Below are 25,103 nucleotides of genomic sequence, written 5' to 3'. Positions count from 1 at the left end.
GGGTGTGAAATGGAAGTATGGAAACCAATTCGATATATTGGGTAAAGGTGACAGTCCTACCTTAATCTGCTGGCTGAAGATCTGCTGAAAGAGATAAGAAAGGTGGTTGCCATGGAGCTGTTTCGGGAAGTTTGTTAGACAAATAGACATCAAAGAGTGGAAAAGGATTTTAATATTAGAGAGGGAAGGGCATGAGAGGAGAATGCTTATGATGACAGATGAGAAACATGTCAATAAATTACTCTATAAAACTCTCCTTATTCTATTAGGTTGGTAAGACAAAGGCTAGACTTAGATTCAGAGGAAAACTAACCTCAAACTGTGGCCTGAAGCCAATTAAAGAGCCACGCCAGGATTCCTTCTGACCCTCTTTGTCCAAATCTCACCTCCTTAGAAATATGTCCATGCAGATCATTACTAAGGGCTACCCAGGACTTGCTGAGAATCCCTGCCCTCTATCTGCCATTTCACAAAGGTGGTTCACTTGACCCCGTGTGTCAGGGCGCTGTGCATATAAAAATGTCTCCCTTGGGCATCTTGTGGTTAATCACCGATTCCGCCAGGTAGGGAGCTGATCGGCCTGATAGACAAGGAGGGCAGCATCTATGGAACAGAGTTTGGCAGAAATTTCAGCGAGAAAGCATCTGGATGGTGATCTGTGTCGGGGCCAGATGTCTGGGAAAATACCTTTCCGTCGCACTGCTGGTAATAATTTCAGTTCCAGCCTCTCTCCTGCCTGCTGGTTGGCAAAGATTTTCCATTTCAGGGGAGATTTCTGCAGCTCTTCCTATTAGGAGTTTAATGAGGAGGCATTGTGTTATGAGCATGCTATATTCACAATTAGGCCTCCTTGATGAGTATTTAGGTGCAGCGTCAAATCTGAGGAATCGGCTTTCAATTTACACTCATTTGCTTACAGTTGTATAATGAAGAGTATGTGTGTGTTTTCTTTCTGCATTTGAAATAAATGTGGGGAAACATATGGCAACCATTTTCCTTCTTTTCCCATCAAAACCAAGAATATAAATATGGGTGTGGAAATTAGACCAAGGCCCGAGAACTGCACTGATTCCCAACCCGCCTCCCTCCTCCCCCCCCCCCCCCCCCCACACACACACACACATACTCTGATCAGACTCTCAGAAAGGATGCTGGGCTAGCGGGAAGGGACCTCCTCAAAGGCAAAGAAATGGTTGGAATGCTAGTCCTGGAGCTCTTTTGGTGTGGTGTGTGTGTGTGTGTGTGTGTGTGTGTGTGTGTGTGTGTGTTTTCTTTTAAAAAAGATAATTATTTTGAGAAAAAAAAATGGAATCTCCTGCCTCATGTTTGATGTATTTTTCTTCTTAAAATAATTAGAACTCTAAGTAAAGATTCAAGCCTGTGGAAGTTACAGAAAGAATGATACAGTGAAAATATTATTAATTTCATTGGACTCATAGAACTTAATTTGTCCTCTCACCTCCAGGTTAGGGCTCTCCCTACTACATCATGCTACTCACACTTTCCTAGGTACACAGGGGAGATGAAAGAAGGACTTGTTCTGAGAATCCTTTCCTGCTTCCGAGCAAGCAATCTACTGAAAATGAAAAAAAAATTAGTAGCATAATCAGATATAGTTTTAATGGTAGACTTGATGTATGTAATATTTTGACTCTGTAATATATAAACAAAGTCATTCTTTCAGCTTCAAAAGCTATTGTTGGCATCAAAGAATGTGTGCATCAGAAACCTTCCCCCATCTCTGAGCTCCCCGCTGCATTGCACAGCCTCCCAGCATCCCTCGTGGCATCTCTGAGCTCGGGGTTGAGATGAGAGATACGGGAAGCTCAGGGATGGGGCCTAGACAGCCCCCAGCTCGAGTCAACTCTGACTTCCATAGGGAGAGTGTGGGATGAAGCAACTACAAAAAAAGGCATTTAGAGCCTGTCAATCATAGCTTTTGCCAGCATTTTTTGAAACATTTCAAGCCCGTCTCAGGAAGTACATGATCCCAAGAACACTAAGAGAAAGGTTGGGCCTCGGTCAGCCTATATTTCTAGCTGAATTTGGGAATCAGGAGCGAGAAGACCACAAACCAGAAATATAAGAAGCAATAATGTTTTTCCTGCTGAGAGCTTAGGAGTGTAGATTTGGAGAAATTGTTTGAAATCATTTTTATTTAGCAGTTCCTGATTTTTTTTTTTTCCCACTAAGAACTTGGATTTCAAATCCCTCAACTCATGTACCAAATTTGTCTACCAGCAAAGCTGGGGCAGTGGGGGCAAAAATGTGATACGCAATAGCCAGTATGGTGGCTCTTAAGCAAATCCACATTCCTGCTGGGCTTTGGGGGCATGTTGAACCCTCTCCGCATTGGGGATTCTGATGGGAAGTGATGTCTGCATTTTAGAGATGTGGAAAGTAAGGTTCACATGGATGAAATGACTTCCTCCAAACTGGCACAGCTGCTTGGCAGCGAGGCTGGCGAGAGAGTGCAGGTCTCCAAGCCCAGTCTCGGGCAGGTTTCTTGACGCCAGTGGTTCCCGAGGATGCTTCCCGAAACCCTGGGCTGAAAATGAGCAGGGATGCCTTTCCCAAACCGTGGAGAATTTTCTCAATTTTAAATGTTTCTCCCATAACACATTGAATTTTTTAAACCTTTTACTGACCACCATCACTTTTCTCGTCACTAACAAGACGAATGCGCAAATGCAAACATGAATTTGATAAACCCAGAAACAGGCTTGCACGGGTTTCTTTTCCCTGGGCGCGTGCTGTGACTGTGCTCCAGTTCCGCAGGCCGCGTCCTCTTCTGTTCTAGCAGAAGTGCTTGACATTCCCAGGGCAGGACTCAGTCTAACAGCGCCACGACTTCCCGGGCTCTAAGACTTGAACAAGTTTGAACTCACAAGCCGTGTTCTGAGGTGCACCCAGATCCCTCGAGGTGTCTCTGAGTTCGGGGTTGAGATGAGAGGTAGGGGAAGCTCAGGGATGGGGCCTAGACAGCCCCAATGGAAATGAGTGGAAGTGTCTTTATAATGTATACCCTGCCTCTGTCCAATAAGGATTCAGGGCTTCTACCAACAAGAATGGATCCAAGCCTGAAACAGAACTAAATAGAAGAGGGCCGTGCACTTTGGGAATTCTGTGAGCCCAATGCTGTTTCCACCATTGGTCACCATAGTGAACATACTAGTAAGTAAGCACTGAAATGGCAACAAGGAAGAGAGGGAGTGTGCTATCTGTAGAATTTGATGTGTTCCTTGTAACTGTCAGTGGCAACTGTGGAGGTTGGTTGCAGCATAGTCCAGCGATGGCGAACGTTTTGAGCTCGGCGTGTCAGCATTTTGAAAAACCCTAACTTAACTCTGGTGCCGTGTCACATATAGAAATGTTTTGATCTTTGCAACCATAGTAAAACAAAGACTTATATTTTTGATATTTATTTTATATATTTAAATGCCATTTAACGAAGAAAAATCAACCAAAACAATGAGTTCGCATGTCAGAGGTGTCAGAGGTTCGCCATCACTGGTAGTCCAATGCCTGACAAATAGCAGGGCTTCAGTAATTAGCACAATGGACAAAGGAGCATTCAGACTATTTCGGTGGATAATGAGAAATAATATTAAGTGATGGGATATCCTGTATGCTTGTATTACTTACCTTTGGAAACCAGCTCTGATTCTGTTTCAGAGCGAGGGTTGGGAACACACTGTGGCTATTTAATCACTAAGGGCACGTCTGGGAAAATAGCTCATTCCCGATTTCTCAGTCGAGTTAGACGAGAGCTAATTGCAAAAGGATTAAAACTTTGAAAACTGCTTTGTTCGGCTTATTGTCTCAGGGTTCCCTGTGGAGTGTGGATGATGCGTTTATTTGACATAATAAATACCGCCATCCACTTTGTTCCAGGAACCACAAGGCTCTGTGCTTGCCCAAGGAATTCCACAGCTGTTTACATGTAAGGAAACACTGCTCGGTTTTATTGGACGGGGCCTCGCAGCTTCTTTCTTAAATAGGGAATGCAGAGCGCCGGCTCTCTCCACACCTCTGAGCAGAGGAACCAGAAAATACCCGCCTGCACGCGAATGCCTGGCAGGTTTCAACTCCAGAGAGCAAGTGAACGCCGGCTACTGAGAGGAGTCACTTCACTGAGGGCCCAGAGCTTTCCTTTGTGTGGTCGGCATATTCATTTGGGCCTGTTACACATTTCTTAAAATACTAGAATGGAGTGTTCTGGCATCTACCACAGATTGGGGAAAGTTGGAAACAAAACCAAACCACTCTATTAGCCCAATTTAAGTGCCAAAACAATGAGGAATAAGGTAACCACCTTATTGGGCAGCCTGGAGGTTGTTTTTTTGTTGTTGTGTTTTTTGAGGGCTGGTTGGTTTGTTTGTCTTTGTTTTTAAATACATACCCTCCCATAAGGGGAGAGCTGTTGTGTGAAATACACGCTTTCTGAAGAGTTAGAGTGGATGCAACAGAGCAGCCTTTCCAAGTAGCTGTAAGCTCTCTGCCCCTTTATGATTTCCAAAAGATACTCCTTAAATGGGCATAACTAATGGGTGATTGGCAAGTGAACAGCAGAGGAGGCTGCGTCAGAGTGACCTACTGGAGCCAGCCCGTGTGTGTGTGTGTGTGTGTGTGTGTGTGTGTGTGTGTGTGTGTGTGTGTGTAGGAAAGGAGGAGCACTGGGCAAGGGGTGGGGGTGAAAGAGGCTTGCAAGCTTAGCAGAATGTTTGAACAAGACAAAGAGCACTTCCAGCAACCAAATAAGGAAGTCAGCGCCGAAGGATTTCAGAATAGGAGTGTGTCCGAGAGTCGAGGCCATCTGTGAGAGTAAAAATAAGCAAAGAAAAATGTCAAAGGATTTTTGTTTCACTGGCTTGCACAAAATGTATAGGGAAAACCGTTTCTCTGGGCTTTAAGCAGGGGTGAGAAATACAAATTGTCTCTCTCCCTTTCTGTTGGCTCTTTGTAGACATGTGTCTGAGGAGATGTTTAGGAACGCTTTGAACAGCTGAAATAATAAGCATTCTCGTGTTAAACATGGAAAAATGCTAGTTGTACATTAGAAGCACCGCAGCATGCCTTTTAAGTATAATTTATAAAACTTTTAGGCAAAGATGATGAAAGTTTCCCAGGACCCACAAAAAGATCCTGAATCCCATTTTCAGACATGAAAATTTTTTCCTCTGAGGAAAAGCTTACCTCTTAATAAATTAGTTAAAGGTCCATTAGACATATTGCCTAATTTACTGTAAGTATGTTGGTAGTTACTAAAGATGTCAAAGGAGGCAAATTACACAGATAAATTCTCAGTGCCTATTTTATTCTTCTCATTCTCATCTCCCAAACTCTCCCAAGTGGTAAATAATATTTGTTAGCAGTAATATGACTTAACCTTGATTTTATTTTAATACATTTTTTATAGTATGGTTGGAGGAGGACAGAGGTTTAGTAAAAAAGAATTTCAGGCCATAACCGGTTTGGCTCAGTGGATAGAGTGTCAGCCTGCTGACTAAAGGGTCCAGGGTTCGATTCTGGTCAAGGGCATGTACCTTGGTTGCGGGCACATCCCCAGTAGGAGTGTGCAGGAAGCAGCTGATTGATGTTTCTCTCTCATCGATGTTTCTAACTCTCTATCCCTCTCCCCTTCTCTCTGTAAAAAATCAATAAAATATATTTTAAAAAAGAATTTCAGGGTATTCCTAAACATAGTTAGAAATAGCTTTTTGTACCACAAAACCATCATATATAAATTATTGCTATTAACCAAGAAATCAATTTATTTAAGTTGAGAGCTAGGAACAGATATAGGGGCATTCATCCTGGGTCAGAATTTTTAAACCCTTCATAACTTTATTTTTTAAAATATATTTTTATTGATTTCAGAGAGGAAGGGAGAGGGAGAGAGAGAAACATCAATGATGAGAGAATCATTGATTGCCTGCCTCCTACACGCCCCACTCCCGCACCCCCGGCACATGCCCTGACCAGGAATCAAACCATGACTTCCTGGTTAATAGGTCAACACTCAACCATTGAGCCACGCTGGCGGGCAACCCTCAATAACTTTAAATTGTTTGTAACCTTGAGGCAAGCAATTGGATGAACTGCCCCTTCTGCTTCTACCCCATATAAACAATTGGACAGCCCACACTTGAATCAGCAACAGCCAGAACACTTATGGTAAATGAAATTTGAATAGAGAGCTGACTGGAGGATATAAGAAGGGGACACCATAGCACCCAAACATGGACCACTGCACTGAGATGATTTCAGAAGCAGTACATTCTGGTTTCAAAAATAATTGTCCCCTAGGCCCTGGTCTGGTAGAGCAGATTAGAGAGTCATCCCAATACGCCAAGGTTGCTGGTTGGATCCCCAGTCAGGGCACATACAAGAATCAACCAATGAGTGCATAAACAAGTGGAACAACAACTCAGTGTTTCTCTCTCTCTTCCTCTCTTTCTCTAAAATCAAACAATCAATCAATCAAAAAAATCGCCCCCTTAAATTTAGATATAAGCCCTATTTAACAAGCCAACTTTATCACCCTCTTCAGGAAGCTGTTAACATTATGAGAAAATGTTCATCATCACTAACAAAAAATTGAATTTTTTAAAGAAAGCAATTTAACAATAAATGCCAAAAGTTCTATAAACAGTATTTCATTCCAAAATCATACTTTTCAGTATTTGCCCTGAGGATATAATTCAAAAGAAGGGGGGGGAAATGTTTAAGCCTGAAGATGTTTAAGCCTATAGCATTTTTCAAATTTCAAAAGAAAGACACCTATGAGCCAAAGAACACAAGATGTTAATTCTCTTGTCTCAATTAATGGAATATTAATCAGCTGTTAAAACTAGGAATGATTACGATTATGAAAGCAAAAGCATTAATGATAAATAATATAATGCTGAAAGGTAGCTTGTAAAATTACATGGGTTACACTTTGAAGACTGGAAAAGAACAGTGAGAAAATAATAGTGTTCGTGTATTATGAATATGGATACATTTTTGTTGCCATTATTATTTCATGTTTTCATAATAAACACATGAAAAAACAGACCTAGCCAGTTTGCTCAATGGATAGTGTGTTGGCTTATGCTGGGTTCGATTCCAGTCAAGGGCACATGCCCGGGTTGTGGGCTCAATCTTCAGTAGGAGGGTGCAGGAGGCAGCCCATCAGTGATTCTCTCTCATTATCGATGTTTCTATCTCTCTCCTTCTCCTTTCCTCTCTGAAATCAATAAAAGCATATTTTTAAAAAAAAAGGCAGGAGAAAACAAAGAGGCAATTTCTAGGGTAAGAAAGTAGTGAGGCTTCCAGGTTTGAGTTTGTCTATACAGCAAATGTAACGTTCTGTTGGCATAGTTAATGCTATTGGGGTGGACTTTGTGAGTTAGAGAACTGCTTTCCTGAGTTGATGTGTCAGTTACTTGAACAATAGCACAGCTCAATGTAGTTCTCAGAGAAAAGCAAAACAAGATGTAACCACAGAGGCTCCCAGATTATTTCTGTGTGATCTTTCCAGAATAGCTCTGATTAATGTGAGGAAAGCAGAGGCTGGTACTCAAAAGCCTCACCAGCAATGCCCAGATTTAAAGAGAAGACGGAGGGCACCCACCCAACGATCTCCTCCTCAAAGCCCCCAGCAGCTACCCAAGGCCTGGAGGTCCAGAGCTCAGAACTCTAACCTCAGCCTGCAGTGAGAGCAGTCCATTTAACTTTTCAGTCCTTCAGTTTTGATGATCCCTCCGCTACTGCAAGTAATTATAAAGACTTCCAAGTACTTAGAAAGCACGTTACATAAATCATCTCATTTGAATGATTCTACTTATAGGAAAAGTTACCTGAAACTTAGAATAATGCACAAATTATTTACAAACCTAGGTGTCAAAAAGCAGAGAAACAAATAAGTATGTCTTTATGGAATTTTCTATGATGATTAATAATAACTGTTTAATAATTATAGTTGTTAAGTGTAATCTCATCTAACCCCCTATAGTGCAGATTAGAAAACTGAGACACAGGACTCGAAGTGAACTGTACAAGGTCTCACTGTGAGTTCATGGTGGAGCCAACTCCTTGTTGAATATAATATTGAAGTTCCCCAATGGATGCTTTTCTATCAAGTATCTATTTATTGCCCTCCTTTCCTCCCTCCCCTCCTGTGGTGAATTTAATTAGCACTTCTTTCAGTCTTGTTTTGGTAGACTATGAGTTCAAAGAGCTGTAGTACATATTATTGGCTTAGTAAAGGTGATCCCTTAACAGTTTGCTTGATATAGTTACTTTTTAAAAATATATTTTCATTTCGTTCAGAGAGGAAGGGAGAGGGAGAGAGAGAGAGAGAGAAACATCAATGATGAGAGAGAATAATTGATTGGCTGCCTCCTGCACGTCCCCAGTTGTGGACAGATCCCGCAACCTAGGCATGTGCCCTGACCAGGAATCAAACCATGACCTCCTGGTTCATAGGTTAATGTTCAACCACTAGGCCAGACTGGCTGGGCATAGTTACTTATTTAGAATATAAACTTCTTTTTTTTAATATATTTTATTGATTTTTTACAGAGAAGAAGGGAGAGAGATAGAGAGTCAGAAACATCGATGAGAGAGAAACATCGATCAGCTGCCTCCTGCACATCTCCTACTGGGGATGTGCCCGCAACCCAGGTACATGCCCTTGACCGGAATCGAACCTGGGACCTTTCAGTCCGCAGGCCGACGCTCTATCCACTGAGCCAAACCGGTTTCGGCGAATATAAACTTCTTGATGGTGCTGCATGGCCATGTTTTTCGGTAGTAACAATAAAAATCGCTAAACCTATTGGCAGCAATTCCATGGGCACTGTGCCAAGTTATTTACATCTCATTTAATCTTCACAGCAACCCTATGAGGTTGGAATATTCTTGTTTCCATTTTACACAGGAGGAAACTAAGGCACAGAGAGGTTCAATAAGTTGCCCAGAAATGCATACCCAGCAAGTGACAAAATTAGGATTCAGACCCAAAGTGCGCACTCTTAAATACGAAATCATACTACTTCATAGATGTGTAGTGAAAGCTTGTGGGGATGCACTTAAAGCAGTGGTTCTCAACCTTCCTAATTCCGTGACCCTTTAATACAGTTCCTCATGTTGTGGTGACCCCCAACCATAAAATTATTTTCGTTGCTACTTCATAACTGTAATTTTCCTACTGTTATGAGTCATAATGTAAATATTATGTGCAGGATATATTTTCATTGTTACAAATTGAACATAATTAAAGCATAGTGATTAATCACAAAAACAATATGTAATTATATATGTGTTTTCCGATGGTCTTAGGCGACCCCTGTGAAAGGGTCGTTTGACCCCCAAAGGGGTGGCGACCTACTGGTTGAGAACCACTGACTTAAAGTATCACAGAGAAATGAAGATTCTCTTGAAAATGTCAAAAGGTAGGAGAAAGAACTTCCATTTTAACTGAGAAAATAAAATAATGGGTTTCAACATATCCAAGCCAGGTATCCAGTGGTAACTTTGTCAGTTTACATATGAGAATGATCATTACAGAGACGGCTCCCAAAATTACCTGCATAAATAAAAAATGGAGGCAGACATATACACTTTGAAGTATTATGTGTAATATCAATGAAAGAATCTGATGATACTATTCTTATGTATTGTGTGAATCTCAGTTGTAATTATTGAGTAATGAATGTCTCTGTTTTCTTGGATTATGGGTTCTGCCACATCAATAGAAAAAAAAAAGATTTGGCAGGTCAAATGCTCTGCTTATCCATGACATCCAAGCTCCAGACATAGTGGGCATAAAGCTAGACCCACAGTTGTTGACTCCAACTCACAGGAGGTCCAGGTGGGCAGCCAGCCTGCCTCTGCTGTGACTTTCTCAAGTTCTTTGGCTGTCTAGGGTATTAAATTGAATCTCCATATAAAGGAATAATTGGAAGGAATTTCCTTCCTTCATTTCATGCCCTTCCCCAAACTAGTGAAAAATGGACCAAAGTGCTTCATCTCAAATTAAATTTGGGTATTTAAAGCTATATGTCTATGAACCAAATAGTGTTAAAGGGGAAGCTAGAAATGAAGGTCCTAAAGCAGACCCTTGGCTAGACAATATCCAGTGAATTGAGTTGATTATGTCTTTGTACCTTAAAATAGTGGGATACTAAATTCCTTTTGGTCATGTATCCCCTTTGGTAACATATTTTGTGTATATGTACCCATATATGTGTGTGTAACATATAGACATACCATATATTATGTACTATTACATGTATTATAAAATACTCACAAAGATAGAAAAATCTAAAGGATAAGATAGAGGTTTTAGTATTTTTTCTCACTTTTCAAAGGATTGTCATTGAAGACCATTGCTCTGTGTAATACCCCAACACCCATTTGAAGAGTTGCTATTAAAGTCCTACACCCAGGTCAAGGCGGATGACCTTCCATCTCATTCCAGAACCATCTAGCTGAAGAGAGCCTTAATGATCATAACATCCAGCCACTCCATTGAACAGAGGAGGAGACCATGAGATTAGGAGACTTTTGTCTAAAGACCTTATTTCCAAGAGGACTCAGAACCTGATGAGATCTTTTATATATTTGAAGTCTGGTATACTTGAACTAAGTATATCTTCAGTGTTCTCACCATACACACACATATACACACACACACACACACGCGGGCGTGCGAGCGCAAATGGTAACTATGTGAGGTTATGGATATGTTAATTTGACTGTGGTAATAATTACACAAGGTATACTTATATCAGTATACATTGTACACCATATATGTGCGTGTGTGTGTGTATATATATATACAATTTTTATTTGTCAATCATACTTTTAAAAGGTTGGAAAAAGCAGTATAAAGTAGATATGTGATAACAATGAACCAAGCTTAGGAATTGTTTTACCAAATAGAGGTGTTATTTGGTAGCAAAAGTGTTGTAATACTATGTGTAATATCAATGAAAGAATCTGATGATACTATTTTCTCCCCACAAAAAAGTTGGAATTAAAAAAGGACTCTTTAGGAATTTAAACAGGGAAAGTAGAGCCTTTTGCAGATGAGGATGAAGGACACCAGGACCAGCAGCTGCTCAGGGAGAGGTGGTGTCTAAGTGCGAGTGGGAGACCGGGGAAGTATCGGGAGCTGTGTTCTAAATTGGAATCCCAGATTCCCATGTTGCAGCCTTCAACCTGGCACTCACTCATCCTTCAGACACGAAGAAGCCCAACTTCGTGCTTCAGGGGTTTTAGTGGAGCCTTGTAAGGGTGTCCCAATGAATTCAGTATTGTGCTTCACCTACGCTCCTGCACTTCCCTTTCAGCGGGCAGCTTTATTTTCCCAGATGTGCTGTTTGTTCACAGGGGAGTTATGAGTAATTAACTCGTAAAAGAAGTGTCCACATGAATGAACAACTGCAAAGCACCTGTTGTCAACAGCTGATTTTTGTCTCCTCGCTGAAATTATAAAGAGCCTGAGCATATGAGACCAGGTTTTCTTCTTTTAAAAAACTGGTGACACCTACAGATTTAGGTTCACACCGAAAACAACTGTGAATAGAGACTGGATGGTAAAGCTTGTCTTTATAGCTAATGAAAGTGTCAAGAGTTCAGACAAACATCAGCTACCTACGGTTAGGGCTGTGTTATGACTGTTGTGGGCCCCAGGCACTTTTGTCTTCATGGGTCCCTTTCTTCATTAAAAAAAGGGAAAAAAAGGAATTGTATTGTACAACTGTATTAGTATGAAGATGAATAAAACCCAAACTGGATGTATTATTATATAGTTATTGTAATATTCATTTTATCCCTTCTGAGCATAAAAATGTTAAATGTTTACATTTCTGTGGGCTCCCCAAAGTGTGGTGGGCACCAGTTTCATTCCCTCTGTGCCTAATGGATGGCCCTGCCTAAGACAACAGCACAGACCCTTCATAAACTACACCTGGCCTCACCTCTCTTTACCCTCATTGTAATACAGAACAATGAAGGTAGCCCCTTTAATTTCTTTTTTCTTTAAATACATTTTTATTTATTTTAGTAAGGAAGAGAGAGAAACATCAATGTTGAGAGAGAATCATTAATCGGCTGCCTCCTGCATGGCCCATACTGGAGATCGAGCCTGCAACCTGGGGATTGAGCCCACAACCTGGGCATGTGCCCTAACTGGGAATCCAACTCTGACCTCCTGGTTCATAGATGGATGCTCAATCACTGAGCCACGTGGGCCGGGCAAACTTCTTTTTTTCTTGATGCATCTCTCTGAGCAACAGGTGGCTCAAGGATTCCTTTCTCCTGAAGTAACACCAGTTGGCCTAGAAAAGCCAAGTGGGGGTTGAAAACTTTACTTTCTAAATCTTACTCTTTCCACTTTGCTCAGAAATTACGTTTTAAAAACTGGTGCTCTGCAGGGCTGCTCATGTAGGTTCTTTTGGCCATAGCATGATGACCAGGAGGCAGGTGACCGAATCCAAAATTAATTCCTCAGTGATGCCAAAAGACTGTGCCTTTGTTCTCAAAAGTAGAGTCAACTGGAAAATGGAGGCAATTGTCAGACCAGTTTATCCATCGCTGGGACACAAGGTTTTGCTGCGTGTCATACAGTGGGCAAACAAACAAGGGAACAATGACACCAAAGTTATGTCAGGCTTAACTTGTTCCACCTACAAATGATGATGGAACAATGATGTTGCCTCTTATGGGCTAATGAACTAAAGGCAACAATGGGCTGAAGCGTGTATATACCCATTGCTCATAAATCAATCTGTAATGGGGCTTTTGTAGAAACCGGGATAGTGATTTGCAGAGAGCTTGGTTTTAAGGGGGCAGGGCTGAATTTAGTCTTTACTTATGGTTGCTGTCTTTCTTTTTTCTTCCCTTAAGAATTCTACTTTCTGAATCTTTCTTTGTCAACATTGCTCAGAAGTTACATTTTTAAAGCTCGTGCTCAACTCTGATTTCCCTCAGTGTGGTTTTCTCTTTTTGAACTCTATTCATGTGCCACAATTCTTTCATATTCTAAAGATCATTTGAAAACATTTATAGGCCACTAGTTTCTTTGAATATAACTGATTGAACCAAAGTTTAATTTGAAGAATCTCTTGATTTCCCATAAATTATTCAAATTACCTCAAAATTAATCAACTCTTTCTAATATTACTAAAAGCAAAGAGACAAATATGATATACTGATACAAGAATAACCTCAATTCTTTGGAACAATGGGAATACTTTTCACACCTAATGGAATCTTAGGTAAACATCCTAATGTTTTCTCTTGAAATCTAGTACTTCATTGCATCAGTGGCAAAATAGTATACTCATTTAATGGGCCCATAACAGGCAGTATCAATATTATTAAGTCAATTGTTTTACCTGTCAATTATATAAACTATATATCATATAAGTTAATTCCTTTAACTACTCTTACCAAATATCTTGTCTTATAGGTCTTAAGATCTACATCCAGGGACTTTTCCTATGTAAATTGCATCATTAAATTTCTGTTTTTAAAGAAAATTTAATTGGAATATATGACTTCCCTATATTCTCTCTCTCTGCACATTCCCTTTCCATAGTAGGTTTACATATGTTATTGTGTCAAAAACATTTACTGTAAAATAATCTCAACAATTCTCTTAGTAGTTGGATATCTTTGCTAGAAAACCTTTAATTGTAGCACCCCAGCAAATCGCTAGGTATTTCCCTAATGCAAAAAAACTAAGTACTTTAGGTAACATAATCTCCTTAATTTGAACCAGAGGGTTCATTTATTAATTCAAGCGAATGAATGCTCAAGATTAGAATGTGAAGGATGTGGTAGAGGGAAGGTTTCAGGGTTAGGGAAAATAGGCCTGATTCTCTTCTTCCCGCCACTGTAGTTTCCTAACTGTATCTTGCTGGAGTCCATGATTTCCTTTGCATTTAAATGACCGTTCTGAGAAAGCCACCACAACACCCATAGCAGCTCTACTACCAAGGTAGTTTTACTTCCTGTGTTTCTGGGAGCAACAATAAAATGGTAGCCGACCTGTCTCTTTTTGAAGTATCCAACTGAATCTATATGAAGTGCAACACAGATTCCTTGTTATGGTATCGCCAAAGGTAATTTATTATTAAGAAAATTGGCCAAGGAAGTTATGCATCATCTCACCCATAACTTCATAAATTGCCATTAGAATTAGTATAAATGTAAAGATGTGTAATCCTAAACTGATTATGTCATATTAGTCCATTATCAGTCACTATATTTAGAAGGCACAGCTTAAGGTTTTTCTTATGCAGGGTAAAGTTCAACTAACCAGTCAGCTCATAACAGTATTTCACCATTTACTAAGGAGAGTCACGTAAAAAGGAAATTCCTACTTGTAACTATGCCTTTCAGTAATCCACATGGAATCTGTGGATGATTCCATCTGAGCCAGCATAACTCATTTGATTTGGAAAAGGATGCTTAATACTGAGTCAGATTATTCTGTGGGTACAGCAGGACATGCGTAAAAGCTGCCTTAATTTCAGGTCACGCAGACATTTTTACGCACACTAAAATTTTGCAATAACAAATTACCGATCTACTAATGGAGATCTTAGTATCCTGAGATTGTTAATGGACTTCCCATAAATATGTACTTTTTAAATTATTGGGGTGACATTGGTTAGTAAGATTATATAGGTCTTGAGTGTACAGTTCTATGATATATTATTTGTATATTGCATTGTGTGCCCACCACCCAAAGTCAAACCTCCTGTTACCATATATTTAACCCCTTTTACTCTTTATTACCCCCACCCCTTTCCCTCTGGTAATCACCATGCTGTTGTCTGTGTTTATGAGTTTTTGCTTGTTTTTCTTCTTTTTTCATTTTTTGCTTTCAGTTTTATATCCCACATATGAGTGAAATCATATGGTCCTTAACTTTTTCTGTCTGACTTATTTTGCGTAGCATGATATTCTCAAGCTCCATCCATGTTGTTACAAATGGCAGCATTTCATCTTACCTTATGGCTCAGTAGTATTTCACATTGTGTGTGTGTGTGTGTGTGTGTGTGTGTTCTGGAGTTAACAATTTATGTTATTGCCCCTCCACTTAACAGCTGTCCTTGGGTAAGTTACCTAACCCCTCTGTGCTCACTGTCTTCCTCCATGAAGAGGGCATGATGGTAACAGCCATACTTCCCCATGGCTTGTAGAGTCAGATAAGGTGGGAGAATGCATGTGAAGTGAGTGGCAGAGTGTCAGCACAGAGTGAAGTTCAGCTAATTATTTTTTACTCTGTTCCTAACTAAATACTGTGTTTTGCTAAAACTATATATAATGTGTGTGTATATATATATATATATATATATATATGTATATGTATATATGTATATATGTAGATTTTATATATATATGTAGATTTTATATAGAGAGAGATTTTATATCTATATAGATTATATAAATATATATATATATAGTATTGTAATATAGTTTTGGCTCAGTGGTTAAAGAGTCAGCCCATAGACTAAAGGGCAATGGGTTTGATTCTGGTCAAGGGCACGTACTTCCATTGCAGGCTCAATCTCTGGGTGCAGACAGGAGGCAACCAATCTCTCACATCGACGTGTCTCTCTCTCTCAAAAAAAATACATACGTGTGTGTGTGTGTGTGTGTGTGTGTGTATCCTGAGATACTTTAAGTATATACATTTATAAAAGTATATAAATTAAAAAGGGGAGAAAAAATTAGCCCCTACTTGCTACATACTAAGCAGTATGTTAGGCACTGCATAAGCAGCCTCTCGCTTTATCTTCTCAACCGTAGTCCAAACCTTTACCTCCATTTTACAGATAAGAAGACAAAAGCTCTGTGAGTTTAAGGTCATGGAAACAGCCTTCGCTGGACCCCAGTCTGTCTGGCTCCCAAGCCCAGGCTCTTTTCAGGTCGCCTTTCCTCTCGATTCTCTCTGCAGGCCCTGCTGGCCCTGGTGTTCTGGTTCCTCTGGAGCTGTTGAGGGTCAGGGCTTCCTTTGCTCTCACAAACTCAGCCTGTCCTTTTGTTTACAATTCCATGTGTTCTCTTTACATTCCACAACGGCAGACCTTCTGCTTGTCATGTTCCCTCTGCATCGTATTTTCTGTCCTCTGGGTTCTAGTCACACTTAGACCAGCACAAACAGTTCCATTTTCTCTTTCCCTAACCCTTTCTCCCTTCTCTTAATAAAAAGTTATGTACAAACTAGAGCCAGAAAGTTACCTTGGCCAGTGGAATACATTAATTTGCTTTTATGTTGAAAGTATAAATTGTCCTTGGAGGTTTGCCCTGTCCCTCCTCCCCTGAGAGCCTGTATTCATGATCAGATAATGCACAGTGCTTAGCCTCTTGAGAAGACCCACATTTTCACTTTTAAAGGTGTCTCACTTTTATTATAACAATTTGGTAGTTGTTGCTATAGAAACAAATGTCCCATATAAAATGTTGCTGTTAATTACAAAGTCACATTCAAGTGGTCCAAGATTTTTAAAAAGTGCTCATTAAAAAATAAATAAAAGCTGATCTTAAACATTCTATTCTCAGAAACATTTTTCCAAAAATATTAGTTGGATTCAATGCCAGGTAAAATCTGTAATTACTATTTTTCTAGCCTTATTCTTACTAAATATGGTTGGGTGCCCTTGCAAATGTAATACTGAGGCCATTAAACCTAGATTCTGTACCTGTTAAAAAATACAGCAGGAAGTAAATCAACAAGTTTTTAAAAATAACATCAGCCCTGGCCAGTTTGGTTCAGTAGTTAGAGCGTCGGCCTGCAGACCAAAGGGTCTCAGGTTCGATTGCGGTCAAGGGCACAGTCAATCCTTGGCTCTGGTTGGGGTATGAACTGGAGGCAACCAATCAATGTGTCTCTCTCACATCAATGCTTCCCTCTTCCCCCTCCTCCACTCTCTCTAAAAAAAAATCAGTGGAAAAAATTTCCTCAGGTGAGGATTAAAAATAATTATAATATCAAATCACCAGAGTGAATGGAAGTAGACTTATACTAAATTGATATTAGAACATCTGTTACATACACCATAGTTCACTCTGAGGAAATAAGTAGTAACAGCCCCTAATAAAGAATGTACCACTCTAGAAGCTAAGAATCTTCTAAAAACATCACAAGTTTTTGTAATTTTCATCAAAATATTATTTTAATCAAAATGCCTTTTACTGCTATCTATAATAATAAAAGTATAATATGCTAATTAGACAGAACAGCCGAACGACCTTCCGTATGTCCTTCCCTACAACCTTCCGGATGAAGCCGGGGCTGCGAGGGCTGGGCCCCTTGCATGAATTTCATGCATCGGGCCTCTAGTGTGTAAATAAAAGGAGTAAAAATTTAGATTTTGGCTTTCATTTGTATGTTACAAAAACATAGTTGGACAATGTATCCTTGTAATGGTAGTTTCTCTAATGGACACTTGGCAAGAAGACATTTATTTGATTTGCTAATACTGTCCACTTTATAAAATAGTATTACCTATGATGAGCAATTTTAAGATAGGTACTGAGTATTACCTCCAGCAATTATATCTGTATAGCTGTATATCTATATCTACATCTATCCCATGAATACCATTTGTCTTTAGTTGTCTTTTGTTGTTTTAGTTTTTAACCGCCTGTGTTTCATTCTTTTCTTTTGTGAGAGAGAATATGAAAAGAGAATAAAGGGATGATTTGAAGGATTACTTTCACCCATTACACCCTCCTCTGTGAATAAGTAGAAAATTGAGCAAATTACTTCATCTCAAATTAAACTGGTACATATACATATGAAGCTATAGGTTAGTGAGCCAAAGCGTGTAATGGTGAAGCTAGAGGTGGAAGTTCTAAAACAGATCCTCTGCCAGACATTTCCGGTGAGGCTGGAGGGACCCCATGGGCACAGCCTGGAACATATGCATTTACCACCCCTGTCATCTTACCTTAAAATCTCAGAACTCTGTGTTTTAGATGAGAGAGAATGAAGACAGAGCAATCTACAGAGAAGGTTCTTGATCAGAATCTGCAGGGTGCACAGAGGATAGAGTGTTCTTTTTCAAGCTTGGCTGATGTTCTGACCTATCAATGCTTCTACTGATAAGAATTCTGGGATTTGCCAAAGCAATAGCTAAGATGAATCCATGCCTCCCATGTTTCATGCATATATCTTTTTTTAAAATTTATCTTTATTGTTGAAAGTATTACAGATGTCCCCTTTGTTTGTTTGTGGAATTTTTTCCCATTCACCCCCTTCAACTCCATACCCACCTCTCCCAGACCTTCACCACTCTATAGTCTGTGTCCACGGGGCTATGCATATAAGCATATAATTTCCCCTGTTAATCACTCCCCTGCCACCCACCCTCACCCCCACCTTCCCTCTGAAATTTGCCAGTCTGTCCCATGCTTCTATATCTCTGGTTCTGTTTTATTTTATGTATACATCTTTAAGAGTTGAAAGCATTATAATATTTAGTGTTTTGCACATTAAGCACCCTGTCAGTCACCGGTGACTGACACTATACTTTCTGTCTGGAAGACAAAACAGGCTGGACGCTTAACGTGTTAAGTCTTCCTGGATTTGAGCTCTGAGAAATGGAAACTGGTCCATGTGAATGCTTCTTTATGGGCCGCGGTGGTAGGAATAAGGCAGCGATGGCACATCTGATGGGTCATCCTTCTTTTGAAGGAATTGGGTAATTGAAATTTTCTGGCAGTGAATAAACTCTCCCAGTCTACTCTGTCCTAGACACACTCTTGTGGTATGTAAACACTCAAGGTGGTAGTTGCTCATGCTTATCTGTTTTATTCTTTCTGTGCTTATGTTGACAATGGACTTCTTAATCATAAAACCACAACATTTTAAGAACTATAATATAAAATTTGTAAAATTAATGCCATTGTTGTGGAAACAAGAAAGCTCCAGAGTTCCACAGTTAATGGCACAGACCACTAAGTCCTAACTCATTTTATGTTATTAAAATTTATTTTTATTTAAGTGTAGTTGGTATACAATCTTACATTGGTTATATTAATTTCAGGTGTATAATATAGTGATTCGACATTTTTATACCTTAAAATGTGATCACCCCACTAATTCGAGCAATCATCTAGCACCATGTAACTTTATCACAATATTATTGACTCTGTCCCCCTTCTCCTTTTTCAACCATCCTCCCCTCCCTTCTGGTAACCATCCCTTTGGTGTCTGTTTCTAATGAGTTTGTTTTGTTTTGTTTTGTTTGTTTTGATTTTAGATTCCGCATATTAATGAAACGATATGGGATTTGTCTTTCTCTGCCTGACTTATTTCACTTAGCATAATACCCTCTAGATCAGGGGTGGGCAAACTTTTTGACTGGAAGGCCACAGTGGGTTCTTAAACTGGACCGGAGGGCCGGAACAAAAGCATGGATGGAGTGTTTGTGTGAACTAATATAAATTCAAAGTAAACATCATTACATAAAAGGGTACGGTCTTTTTTTTTTTTTTTTTTTTTTTTAGTTTTATTCATTTCAAATGGGCCGGACCGGCCCGCGGGCCGTAGTTTGCCCACGGCTGCTCTAGATCTACCTATATTGTTGAAAATGGCAAGATTTCATTCATTTGTATTGCTGCATAATATTCCAGTGTGTGTGTGTGTGTGTGTGTGTGTGTGTGTGTGTATCCCATCTTCTTTATCCATTCATCTATTGATGGACACCTAGGTTGCTTCCATATTTTGACTATGTAAATAATGCTGCATTGAACATAGAGGTGCATATATCTTTTCACATTAATGTTCTCGTTTCCTTTGGATAAATACCCAGAAATGGAATTTCTGGGCCATATGATACATCTGTTTTTAGGCTTCTTTCTTCAATGTTACACTGCAGTCTATGAGAAAACCCTGCAATGCTCCAAGTGATGCCTTTCTGCTGCCCTAATGGTCATTTAACACAGAATGAGCAACTGAAAGTTCAAAGATAAGCGAAGTTACACAGTGAAGCACAAAGTTTTTTACCTATCACCATCTCAAAAATTTTAAAAATGATAATGCCTTGTATTATGCCTGGCTACTATATATTGTAAGTTAAAAAAAAGAGTAAGTTACAGAACTGTATATAAATGATGATCTAATCTATGTTTTAAATATGTATTTAAATACATATACAAAAGTCTAAAAGAGCAGACTGTGTTAACAATGTTTATCTCTGAAGGTCGAATTACAGAGAGATGTCCACTTTGGAGTCATTGTTTGAATATTTTATAGACATAATTTTTTAACCCATCAGTAGATTAATGGATTAGAAAACTGTGGTACATCTACACGATGGAATACTATGCTGCTGTAAAAAGGAAGGAACTCTTACCATTTGCAACGGCATGGATGGAACTGGAGAGCATTATGCTAAGTGAAATAAGCCAGTCAATGAAGGAAAAATACCACATGATCTCACTCATTCATGGATAATAGAGACCATTATAAACTTTTGAACAATAATAGATACAGAGGCAGAGCTGCCTCAAAAAAAAATATTTTATAGACATAATTTTTAAAAAAATATATTTTATTGATCTTTTACAGAGAGGAAGGGAGAGGGATAGAGAGTTAGAAACATCGATGAGAGAGAAACATCGATCAGCTGCCTCTTGCACACCCCCTCCTGGGGATGTGCCCGCAACCAGGGTACATGCCCTTGACCGGAATCGAACACGGGACCCTTCAGTCCGCAAGCCGACTCTCTATCCCCTGAGCCAAGCCGGTTAGGGCTTTATAGACATAATTTTAAGCTAAAAATCAATGACGCTATTTCAGAAAGAGAGGGCCAGGCTGGTTGATGTTAATGATGAAAGTAGGGATAAAATTACTAGACCATTTAAGCGTAGTCTACTAGCTACTCCAATCTCGTCGGCATTTATCGGCATGTACTTGGTGACCATGGGGCAGAAGGTCCTGGCACAACAGCAGGTGTTCAGTAAATGTTAGGTATTAGCATTCGTTCACTTTATTGACAGTTAGTATACAAGATAATTGGTCCCAGTGGTGAGGGGGCACACACTGTGGGACAAACAGGACAGAAATGACTGTCATACAGTGCCCTAACCCAACCATGGGAGGATTATGCACAGAGCGAGGAGTGTCCTTCACCGAATGTGTGGAAGGGAAAAGTTGCTGATCTGGACATAGGGTTAAGCCCACACCATTGACAAATTTTACACAGGAATCTAACTTTTGGAATCAGTGAGTCAATGTCTTCCTTTAAAACACTTCTTGAGAAATCCCCATTGTAGTAAGTCAAAACAAGTGACTCAGAGCCTCTAGTTTATGATAGAAGAACAGGGGGATAAGGACAGCGTTCCTAAGAAGTTGCTAACTCAGAATACTACACTTCATACCCTGAGGGCTCCTGAATTCAGTTACTCATTGATACACCAATCAGTGTAAACTAACCAATGGAAATCTAGAAATGATCCTTTCTCTTTCTTTCTTTTTTTTTAAAGTGTACCAAATGATTATTTGTGCTTTTCCCTTTAAATGCTGCACAGTCATTCTTCATGATACCTGCAAATCTTGGGTGCCCAGGTTAAATGTGAGCAGCCCAAGGAGCTGGACCCTCCCCACCCTGATCCCTAATCTCCCACCCGCCTGCCTCACCCCGCCCCGCCTCGCCTTGTCATTCCTTCAAGACTCTTCCATTCCACTGAGAGCTTTCATTCCTTTGCTCTCAGTGCTGCCCAGGAGTCAGATTTATCGAACACTACTTTTTAGTCTATAGAGGGGAAACACACACGCACACACTCACACACAATCACAACTCATCCTAACATGCAGCCAACATCTCCATTGATCTAGAAAAAAAAAAAAAAGTTAAATGCTTTCCCGTTAACAATTTTTGAAAGTTATGGGGAAAGCCCAATTCAGCCCAGGAAGGGGCTGGAGACCAGAAAGATGCAAAGGGCGGGGCTTGGGAGGGGGAGGGGGCGGGGTAGCCAGAGCGCGGCCCCTGCGGCTTCCAGGGGCTGAGCCACGCCTCCTTTTCTCCTGCTCCGCTGGCCTCTCGGCCCGGCTGAGACTTTTATTTTGAAGGGCCGCAGGCAAAAGCTTTTCCCGAGACTCACTGAGTCACGGCGGGTATATAGCCCGGTACCTGCCGGCGCCTCAGCCCCAGAGGCTGTGCGACCTGGGATCGGGGAGCGCCCGGCGAGGCCCTGAGACCCGAGGTAGGCTGGGGAGTCAGCCCCTTGGCTGGTAGAAGAGGATGAATTAAAGGGGGTGGAGGGTGCAGGTTGGCCGAAGAGTGGGGGTGGGAGGGCTCTAAAGGGGAAGAGTGGATGTGTTGGGGGGTGGGGGTGGGGGGCTTGTAAATAGAGTTTCCACCCGCCGACGGTCCCCTCGCAGAGCTGCCTCCCTCCCCGCTCCCCGGGTCTGATCTGTGCACGCACCACTGAAAGCTGAGCTCCAGATGGGACCTGGGCATCACAACAGGGTCGGGACTGGGGATGCTTTGCTGCCACGAGCGATCCCTCCCGCTCCTCTCACTTTGCTGAGCCCATCATCCCTCCTTTCATCGTGGCCCCTCTCGTCGAGGAGTCAGACCTGGCTTGGGAGGGCAGAACACGCGGGGCTGGCAGAGATTGGGGGGAGGGGGGCGGTGATCTCATTCCCTGGCAGTTGGTGGGGGAAGGAGGGGTCCATCCATCCCCAGCCAAGCCCCTCTCCGAACCCGCCCTCCTTTCTTTAGGAAGCGTGCACCCACCTTGGCGCCACTCAAAGAAAGTTTGTGTGTGACTTGGGGGACTCTCCCCGTCTCCCCGGCCGGGGGGCGGTGGCCAGCACACAGTAGGTGCGGGTTCCAGGCTTGCTGCTCAGCTCCACCCCTGCCCGGTGGTCGCTGCGGCTTTGTTAGCCCCGGCTCGGCACCCCGGCTCCGGGTGCGGGTCGGGCAAGGACGTGGCTGCAGCGTTAGCAGCCGACTGCACGGATTCTGCGAGCACGAGCCCTGGCCGGCCCTCGCTAACCCCGGGGCTGGGGCTCCTCTCGTTTGCCTTATTTAACATTGGGGGGCATGTCTTTCCCGAGTGGTGAGTGGTCCAGGACTCTCGAAAGGAGAGTTGGGTCACTTGAGCCCGGAGCCAGGTTGGGACTTTTGCACGGGGACCAAAGGGGGTGCTGGCCGGGAAGGGGCGGGGGGGGGGGGGGGGAGCAGCGGCAGGGTCTCCTTGGGCGCAGGCGTCTCCCCACCCTGCAGGGCCAGGTTTTGCTTTAGCAGGCCTGAACTAGTCACACTCTGTCACTGGTCTGCAGGCTGCAAGCCAGACACCAGGACCCTGTGCATTCATTCGCCCCTCAGGCCCGGGAGTCTTTAGGAGTCCCGCGCTAGCTGGTTCCACATTTTGATTTGCAGTCACAGAGAACAGGCGTGAGAAAGGCAGACATGGACAGGCCCAAGTTTCTGATGCTTGGAATAGTACGTTCCTGGGTAACCAGCTTTTGGAAAGCTGCCCTCCCCACCAGCCATCCGCCCTCCACCCTCCCCCACCTCAGTCCTTCAGACTTAGCAATGGTCTCACCAACTCTGGAAACTGCTAAGTTTTGCCTTTAAGGATGTTTTCTTGGCGTGTGGCTCCTGTCAGAACTGTCTCAATAGCTAACACCAAAGGAAAACTGGCCAGTTGATTGTCCAGGGAGTTTGGTTTGGTTGCTTCGACCTCAATGAAAAGGCATCAGTTTTTTTACATCCCAAGGAAAGAGGGTATTCTTTTCCTCAAGACCTGGCAGGCTTTGATTCAGTGAGAAGAGGTTTCAGGAAATTTTTCCTCCTAATCTGTTTCTATTGATTGATATGAGATAGTTTGAAGAATCTTGTACCCCTGTGCCTTAGAGTGATCGTAAGAGTTATGCCTTCAGAGAGGAAGTTACGTGGTTAGTACATCCTTGAACTATGTATGATTAATAGGCAAGAGCTATGTAATCAACATATTTTTTCAACTCCTAAGCTTTATGTTTTACTTATCCCACTTAGTATTATATATTAATACAATTTATTTAAATTTTTGTCTTTAGAATAAGCATCAGGATAGGTTGCCCAGTGCCGACACCACATCCATTAATAGGAAATTAGAGATGTGCAATGAACAACAAAATATGCCAACACCCTAACCATCTCTGTGGCAGTGTGAAAACTTGATGCTCTGCAGGAAGAGAATGGGTAGGTGGTTGAGAATAATGTCACTTTATTTTTTGTGACTGTTGAAATCCATGAATCATAGCATTCTGACAGCTGGTATGATACAGGCCGCAGGTATGATGCACCTGCTTTGAATGGTGTGATAACTGAATGCTCAGTCTGTCTCAGGTGAGGATGCTGACTTGGTAAACAATAGGTAGCTGTCCTGGGTAGAGGAGCCCTGGTGTGCTGCAGGAGAGCCTGTGGGCTCTGGGTTTTAGTTGACTTCTTAAACTTTTTCAGATAGAATAAAAAACGAATACTACTTACATCTCGTATTGTGGCTGATGTTTAAAACTTTAATGTAGAACAGTTACAGTATATGTACTTCTTTTGAGGATAGTTGGTCTTTTTCCCCCCTAAAATATATTTTGCCTAGAGTAGACTCTAGCAAATGTTATATTCTACTATTTTTGAGACAACTAGATAGGTAATGAATTACAATGCATTTCCTGGAAATTATCAAGGAGTCTACACTGCTCAAGGTGCTAAACGTCATCATTTCAAGAGGAAGTTATTCATTTGTTCAATTATGAATTGTCAAAACAATTGTTGGTCCTCCCCCCCACCCCCCCCCCCAAACACACACACTGCTTTCCAGATTACTTAACAATTATGGAGAACTGTAAAAATATATGCTAGATAGTGTCTTTTCTTTCATGTATATTTCCACATAAACAATTTCATATCAAAATGTATCATGCTCCTTCAGCATTTATTTCAAAAGATCCAGATAAGCATTGGGTAGCTCCGTTCACTATACTTCTAAAATTACCTACTATTTAATATCTTGCAAAATAATTCTCTTCTTCAAGTAAATGGGGAAAGGGGATAGATGCTAAGTATACACTTTTAAAACTTAGGAATATGTTAAAA

The 25,103-nt window shown here is 41.2% G+C and overlaps 1 protein-coding gene across 6 annotated transcripts in view; it reads left to right on the top strand.

The window, feature by feature from the left end:
- Window positions 1–25,103, top strand: part of PALLD (palladin, cytoskeletal associated protein) — a 393,658-nt gene that overhangs the window by 278,959 nt on the left and 89,596 nt on the right. The window contains exons 1-2 of one of the 6 annotated variants that reach the window (XM_059697674.1): window positions 22,083–22,221; window positions 24,065–24,209. The exons of 4 other annotated variants lie outside the window; for them this stretch is intronic. The gene's annotated coding sequence lies outside the window, so the exon portion shown is untranslated. Of the gene's footprint in view, window positions 1–22,065; window positions 22,222–24,064; window positions 24,210–25,103 lie in introns of those variants that run through there. One more of the 6 variants, XM_059697673.1, reaches the window with a different exon arrangement.

Source organism: Myotis daubentonii, chromosome 5, assembly GCF_963259705.1.
Source record: "Myotis daubentonii chromosome 5, mMyoDau2.1, whole genome shotgun sequence".
Taxonomy (NCBI): Eukaryota; Metazoa; Chordata; class Mammalia; order Chiroptera; family Vespertilionidae; genus Myotis; species Myotis daubentonii.
Note: the sequence above shows the minus strand (reverse complement) of the source record. Positions and strands in the feature narration are given on the sequence as shown.